Below are 8,682 nucleotides of genomic sequence, written 5' to 3' on the forward strand. Positions count from 1 at the left end.
CTAATCCATGATGAAGCACTAATCTAATCTTAAGTATTCTGTCGCATACTCTGACTACCTCAATTACCTTATCCACCCATTTCTCTGCAAGAAGTGTACCCTTGCCCCCGACCCCGTCAGTGTTCTCAGCCCAGAAAATCTTGTACCTGTGTTCTTTGCCTGTGAGGAACCTAGCAGAACCTCCTCTCCACCTCACTTTTTGAATGCAGTACATATCAACACATCTCCGTTCAAGCAACTCAACAATCTCGTCAGACCTACCTTTCAGTGTGCCAACGTTGAGGGTGCAAAACCTGAGGGTGTGGGAGGTATGGGCCCTAGGGACCTTGGGACGGGGGACCGTAGCTTCATGAACCTGAAAAGAAAACTCGCATTTGGCAGGATTCATAGACAAACTATAGACTTAAGTTCAAACTGCGTACACTACACTATCATATTTTGCACTGTATGATCACTACCTTATATAGCAGGGGGTGGGTTGGCGTAAGCTTTTGAAGTGCTCATGGGAGACAACCAAGGATGCCAAAATTGGGACTACCAGTAAAGGTGGAGGGGTGGGGTGAATGCACCGCAAAAACTAGCAGCCATGAGGGGCGCATCTCATCTCTTGGAGAAAGAATACTTCGTTGTAGGTATTAAGAGACATAATTGAGAGAGAGAGAGAGAGATATGTTGCAGATTTAGGGGAGATGCGTGAGCTAAATTTATCTTAGACATCGATAAGAGGAACTATAGAATTATATATTTAATATGAGGCGTGAAGCTGAAATAGAGAAAGTGAAACAGAATAGAGATAAACTAACAGGGTTAAATTTTAGACATCGATAAGTAAGAAGGAACTATAAGATTATATATTTAACATGAGGTGTGAAGCTGAAATAGACAGAGTAAAAACAGAATAGAGATAAACTAAAAGGGTTGATCAATTGCGCAGAAATAATACTAGGTAGTTAACGGGTTGAATTTAAAGGAATGTTTATCTGTGATTCATCTTTTGCGTTCGTAGTTTACAGCCAAAGTTTTGATATCGAAATAATGCGTGCGCTAGATAGATAGAGAGATAGATAGATAGATAGATAGATAGATTACTTCGTATGCCATTACTTTGCCTGTCTCTCTCCTTTTCTTCATTCTTTTTTCTCCTTTTTCCATGCCTGATTTCAAATCTTTCCTCCTCCACGTTCACCACTGCCTAAAGAATTTTCCTTTCTACCTCTCCTGTCAAATCTTTTTTCCCAACCAGTCACCATACTTGATCTCTAAATCCACGTGCTTTTTTTATTCTCTCTCTCTCTCTCTCTCTCTCTCTCTCTCTCTCTCTCTCTCTCTCTGTTTATTTTCACTTATTCCTTTCTGTTGAAGAGTGTAAGCTCGAAACATAAAAGACATTTTCACTTTCTTGAGCTACAAACTAATACACCTCCTTGCTGTTCATACACCTGTCTTCATTTTCCTGTAAATTTCAATTATATATATATAGAGAGAGATAATTTGATTTGATTTTATCTAGTTTCAGCTCATGAGCTGTGGCCATGCTAAGGCACCGCCATTTATACATATACTAGCAGTATCGCCCGGCGTTGCTCGGGTTTGTAAGGGAAATAATTATATAAGCATTTTTAGAGATGTAAAGTATAATAGCCATCTCAATATGGCTAACCACAAAGGGGGAGGGGTGTTACTGTAGCTTTTTACGTTCTGAGATTTAATAATAAATTTTAGAGAGTTACTTCCCTTATATATGTCAAAAATGGATTAAAAATGGGAAAAATTGATGGTAAATTTTTTTTTAAATCGTAGACTCATCGTAGACGCACGCTAATACCCAGACGGTCTCGATATGAATCACGACTATAAGATACCCGGTTTTGGTTAAACTGCACCGCAAAATGTGGGAGTAGTTAGGAATCTAAATCGTAGGAGACAGACACACAACCTCACTTTTATATATAAAGATTTCCTCTATTTACATAATATTGAGGTCTCTTTCTTTCTTTTGTTATCTTACTGTTTTTACCAATATACATATATATATATATATAAATATATATATAGTTACAGAGATGTACTTGCATAGCAAGTGACTTGATCTGAGATCGTGTGCTGGAACGAAAACAGTTGCAGTGTTGAAGGTGTTTATAAGCCATTTAAGAAACACACAAAAACTGTTAGATTCACTTCAACATTTAAATTTAATTTGTCAAAATATTTTCGTCGCTTTGAGACCGCGACCTGTTAGCACGATATTTTTGTCAGTGAACAGGTCGCGGTCTGAAAGTGACGAAAATATTTTGGCAAATTAAACTTAAATGTTGAAGTGAATGTAACGGTTTTTGTGTGTTTCTTAAATGGCTTACAAACACCTTCCACGCTGCAATATATATATACACACATATATATATATGTATGTATGTATGTATGTGTGTATATGTGTATGCATGTATGTGTGTGTGTGCGTGTCTGTGCTTGTGATTGTCCTCCACCACTGCTTGACAACGAATGTTGGTTTGTTTACATCCCTGTCACCTAGTGGTTTGACAAAGGAAACAGATAGAATAAGTACAATGCTTACAAAAATAAAACTGGAGTTGATTCATTAAACTACAATTCTTCAAGGCATTGCCCCAGCATGGCCACAGACCAATGGCTGGAAAAAGCAGAAGAATAAAAGAATACATTCTCTGCTTTGGTCATATGTTGAAGGCATGAGAAAGCTTGAGTTTACATGAGAAGGCCTAACAGACCTGGTAGAAACAGCAGCCAAATCTCCCTCAAATCACACCTTACTGTCTTATGTATGTATATATATATGAGCCAATGAGGGGGACCTCTACATGGTAGCTAGACCTGGTAGAAATAGCAGCCAAATTTCCCCCAAATCACACCTTACTGTCTTATCTATGTATATATGTATGTATGAGCCTATGAGGGAGACCCCTACATAGCAGCTAGACCTGGTAGAAATAGCAGCCAAATTTCCCCCAAATCACACCTTACTGTCTTATCTATGTATATATGTATGTATGAGCCTATGAGGGAGACCCCTACATGGCAGCTAGACATGGTAGAAATAGCAGCCAAATCTCCCTCAAATCACACCTTACTGTCTTATCTTTCTGCTACTTGGATATAGGTGTTATATTCGTCGTAAAAAAAACTTTCCTGTCACACACTCACGCACACGCACACACACACGCACCCTCACACACACACACACACGCGCGCACACCCACACCCACCCACTCACACACACGCACGTTAGCTTACAATTTTATTTATATATTTGCGTGTCTGTGTGGAAAGAGGAAGTGGGAGGCAGAGTGAAAGAATCACTCACTACAGTAAGTCAATTACTTTCATTTTATTCGTTGCCCACTGTGTGTGTGCGTTTGCGTGTGCTGTAAACCAGACTAAGAAAAGCATTTGACACACACACGAGAATGTGAGTTTTCTGTAAATTTTGCTTAACTGGAGTTTAAATTTTAAAAACTGGACCTGGCATGACGCGATGCATTGTACTCTTAAAAATGCAAGGTAAATTGTAATTGAAGAAATCCTATATTGTAGATTTGTATAACTCCCAAAGCGAGGCAGATAAAATCTGCCTTTTATAATAAGATATATATATATATATATGTTTGTGTGTGTGTAGGTGTGTGGGTGTATGTATATACACCCACACATGAAAACACAACAACGCGAGGACGTGGAACAAGTATATTGTTATTGGACGCTCAGGAAAGAAGGAGGGTTTAACGTTTCGGGCGGAGCTCTTTGTCAGAATCATAGGAAAAGGAAAGATCCAAAGAAGGGAAGACGGAGGGAAAAAAATCGCCAACGCGGTCACATTTTGGATGACCGGAAGGGAATGGGTGAAGAAAAAGGTCTTTCAAAGACAGGAGAGTGCAAGAGGAGGTGTGTGCAAGTGTGGATATGTGCTTGCGCGCAGCAAAAATTTAAATTCAGATGAATATGGGGCTTAAGTTAAAGGCAACAGAATTTGGTATGGTATTATTCATATAAATCAAATGGGGTGATTGGATATCCTTGTTGCTTATTTTGATTATATATATATATAATATATATATATATATATATATATATATAATATATATATATACATATATATATATATATACACCACCACATCTACACATATCTATATATATTTATGATTTATACCAACTTGCTTGAAAAATTTTTCTAGAATAAGGAAGTTTTTCACTCAGCACCCTGAGTTTGAATTTTGAAGTAATTAGCTTTCCCTCAAGAAATTTATTACTTTTCACAGAAGATGTAATCGATCAGGTGTGAACTCATTATTCCCTTTACATTTTATCATTAGGTTTAACTGTTGAGTAGAGTAGCGCAGATATTTTGTTTCCTTCAAGGTTTTGTGGTTTTTTATTTTTGTTTTCTGCCTATGTTGCTGCTATTTCATTAGCATGTCTACTGTTGGTACATGTATCAACGAAAGTACACTGTATATATGTATGTATATGCTACGATGGAAAACACTGAAATCTGTTGAGATTTTACTAAACAAAATATCTATTCATTACATATACAACTAAAAAAAATCTTGTTACTATGAACAACAAAGCATCAAGAGAGTTGAAGATTAAAATTCTTGGATTGATGTGATTGTAGCAGCAGCCAAAATATTAGCTGGACCTTATGTTGCTATCACCATTTGTCTATTGTTGTGGATAGCTACTGTGTTTATGATTTGAAGGAATTAGTCCATTGTGGATAACTTCTGATGTCTTGTTTGCTGTATGTTCATTGCTTTTGTATTATGCCAGCACTTGGATCAGGTGCTGTCTGTCATTTGTTCACAATCTCTTGTAGAAGCTGATGTGCACTGAATATATAGTGATAGTTAGGCTCAGAAAGAAGTATGTCAAAAGATGAAATTGTTGCTCAAGCCTGTTCCATGCAAAGTCCTGATTGGTAAGAATTTTTGTGATGACATAGGCAATATTACAGTGAAGTGCGGCATCAGATATAGTAACCTGATTGCTAAATATTTCCGCTACATGTGTGTGTGTGTGTGTGTGTGTGTAATGTATTTACATATTAAAGTTATAAAGACTATTTTAATTGTGCCTTATAGTCACATACTTAAAATTGGTAAAATTTTTATATCGAATTTCGTTTTATTATTTCATTTTCTTTTATTATTTCATCACAACAAATCACTTTTCAACTTTTCATCATAAATCTCTTCCGATGAAATTATAAGCAATCACATAAATCTAATTAAGCCATCTTATTATCTTAACAACTAAGCACTTTCAGCTTTCATCACAAATCTCTTCGGAAGTTATAAACACCTAGTCAATTCTAATTACACGAATTTATTATCTTTACCACAAATGAACTCACATTTCAAGCAGCTCTACTTTCTTTTTCTCTCAAAAAATCCCATAATCGGATGGATGTCAACAAAGCCGACTTTATTAAGGAGAAATCTTTAAAAATAATATTCACAGTGAAATGAAATTGGCAAGTTGAAGAAATCCTATTGTTTTTCGTAGTGCATAGATTAGCTGTGTGCAATGCACTTAACAATCTGATAGCAGAGCTATGGCATCTAGAGACGAATGACATAAACGAAAAGGAAAAAATGAATTTTAATAAGACAACTTGATGCAGCATGAAAAAGAGGCAAACAAATAAACCAACAACCAAAGTAACTCAGGATTTGTAAAGGACCAGAATAAAGATATTAATGTCATGGTTGAGAATGATACCAAGAAGCCTAAACAGCAGCAACCACACTGCACAAAGCAGTGGTACGGAGAATAGAACTGATCAAAGTGAGGTAACAATTACCACAAAGGACAAAATGGTAGAACTGCCTGGAAGAGACACTAATAAGCAAAAAATATAAAAGATTTGGAGGTGTGGTTGTGTGGAGGGGTGGCTGTGTGGAGATGTGGCTGTGTTGAGGGGTGGCTGTGTGGAGGTGCAGATGTGGCTGTGTGGATGGTGCAGGCATGGCTGTGTGGTAAGAAGCTTGCTTCTGCACATGCACAGTTAGTCGACTTCTTTCAGCTTTACCAGAATGGACATGGGCTTGTTAGCTCTGTCCAATTACAAGAAAAAAGAACAAAAACAAAGAAGGTCGTCAAAGTAGGTGGTTTTGTTTTATCTGAGCTGGGAGTAATTTATTATATTGTCATTTTGTGCTAATAAATTTTGCTCAGCTCTGGGATACGAGGGGCGTTCAATAAGTAATGTCCCTGACCCACTTCCCATAGCAGTAGAGCAACGAAACTTGGCACAGTTATTAGTCTTTTTCTACATAGAAACCACCCAGAGTTACGCATTTCTCCCATTGTTTGATGCAGTTCTGGAGACCGTTTTTGTAGAAGACCCCAGCTTGGTCCTCCAACTACGATGTGACTTCAGAAATCAAGGCTGCATCATCTGGTAAACGCTTTCCTTTCAAAAACAACTTCATGGCTGGGAAGAGGTGAAAATCAGAGGGTGCAAGGTCAGGAGAGTAGGGGCTGGGGAGAAGTTCATAGACGCACGCCTGTGCTTCTGATCTGGCGACATGCGAGTTGTGGACCGGAGCGTTGTCCTGCAGGAGGAGGATGCCTTTGCTGATGTTGCCCCGCCTCTTGATTTTGATAGCTTCTCTTAATTTCCTCAAAAGTGAAGCATAATAGGCTCCTGTAATTGTGGTACCCTTTGCCAGGAAATCTGTCATCACTACTCCGTTCTGGTCCCAGAAGACTGTGAGCATGACCTTGCCAGCGGAGGGCTGCACCCTTGCCTTCTTTGGAGGAGGTGAGTCACGGTGCTTCCTCTGCATTGACTGGGCTTTGGTCTCTGGATCATAGTGATGGACTCAGGTTTCATCCTGTGTAATCAGTCTTTTGAAAAATTTTGACTCATCTTCTTGGCACATCTCCGAATTCATCCTCGAGCACTCGACGCGTTCTTGCTTCTGGAAAGGTGTGAGCAGCCTGGGAATCCATCTGGCAGACACCTTTTGCATATGCAAATGGTTATGAATGATAGTTTCCACAGACCCGGTACTAATCTTGACCTCATGGGCTATTTGGCGAATAGTTAAGCGTCGATCTTCCAAAATAGCAGCCTCAACTTGACGGACAGATGCCTCATCAATGGCAGAAGGGGTGTGACCAGATCTGGGAGCTGTTTCCACAGAGTTCCGACCATGTTTGAATTCACATTGCTAGCGTTTTACAAGGTCATATGATGGGGCATCATCACCATAAGTTACTTTCATTTCATCAAAAGTCTCCTGTGGTATGCGTCCTTTCAAATGCAAAAACCGGATCACTGCTCGACACATTTGGCTGGGGGTACTTGTTGGCCAGGAAATTGTATTTTTGCTGTGTGAATTGTTTTTCTTTTTTCCGTCTATCTTTCTTGATTTTTTTTCTTTCTTTATGAACTGTTTATTTATTTTTTAGACTTTGTTTGTTTTATTTTTTTTACTGTTTTTGTTAACTTTTTGTGTACCTTTTTTGGACTTTTTCTTTGACCTTTGAACTTTCTTTGAACTTTTAAGACTTTCTTTTGCGCGTAGCAAAAATAAACAGTGCCACTGCCTTGGAGTGGGAGGTGGCCCCTACCAAACAGTGGATTAACGATCTTGAGAAGAGGATGGTGGTACTACGGGCCTATTCTAGGTTGCATGGAGCCATTGCCCTCTTCGACAAGATTGTGATAGAGAACGAGTTGGTAGACTACCTGCAAACTATAAGATTTATTTCACAGGGAACCAAATTTGCAACGGTCTGGTTGCTGTTTGGTACCCCTGATGAAGCTGGCGAGCCACTTGAGGGGCAAGAAGTTTTGTTCTTCCCCACTTATTGTGGGAGGAGGGTGATAAAAGCCTAGGTATGTGGGCTACCCCTGAGCACAGAAGCAGGAAGAATTGGGGATACCATCAGGCAGCGGACCCAGGCTCTTAAATGTGAGAATGATGCCAGCGGTCGACTGGGAGGGGTCAAAAGCAATTTTGACCTTATGGATCCCATCGGCCACAGGCAAAATGGTATTCCCCGAGTTCCTAAAAATGGCTGGTTGCAAGTATCCGGTGATACTTGAGGGTCGCCCCCACCAAGTGTCATTCGTGCCTGGAGTCAGGCCACTTTAGGAAGGGCTGCCTCTGGGGCTGTAAAATGGCCCTGGCACAGGAAAGTAAGGTACCCACCCCCGCCCCCTGTGGCGAGGGAGACGATGGAAGTCATGAAGGAAGCTGCCTCCATGAGGAGAAAAATATAGGTGAGCAACAATGGCTGCTCACCAAATAATGTGCAGGCAGCACAGGAGGCGGAAGGAGATAGTGTCCCTTCGTGCCGACCGACGCAGACCCCTGCCCCCGCGGCCTCAAAGGGAAAGAGGAAAAAGGGGAGGCAGGGGACAGTCAGTGGATGGCCCTGTGCTGCCTATTGAAGCACTGGTGGGATGTGTGCCGCCTGTGTGCGAGGCTCTGTCAGTGGGAGTTGTGCCCTGACAGGGCAGACAGGGACCCCCCCTGAAGAGGAGGAGGATTTTATCCTCGTTTACCTCGAGGGGGGGTGCCCTGTCGATGAATACTTGGGCCTCCATAGGTAACTGCGAAGGTGGTGAGTTAGAAATTGTGGCACTGTGTTACACAAACATTTGATAAAAGGCACTTCACCTTCTTCTTTC

This window comes from Octopus sinensis, linkage group LG12, assembly GCF_006345805.1.
Source record: "Octopus sinensis linkage group LG12, ASM634580v1, whole genome shotgun sequence".
Lineage (NCBI taxonomy): Eukaryota > Metazoa > Mollusca > Cephalopoda > Octopoda > Octopodidae > Octopus > Octopus sinensis.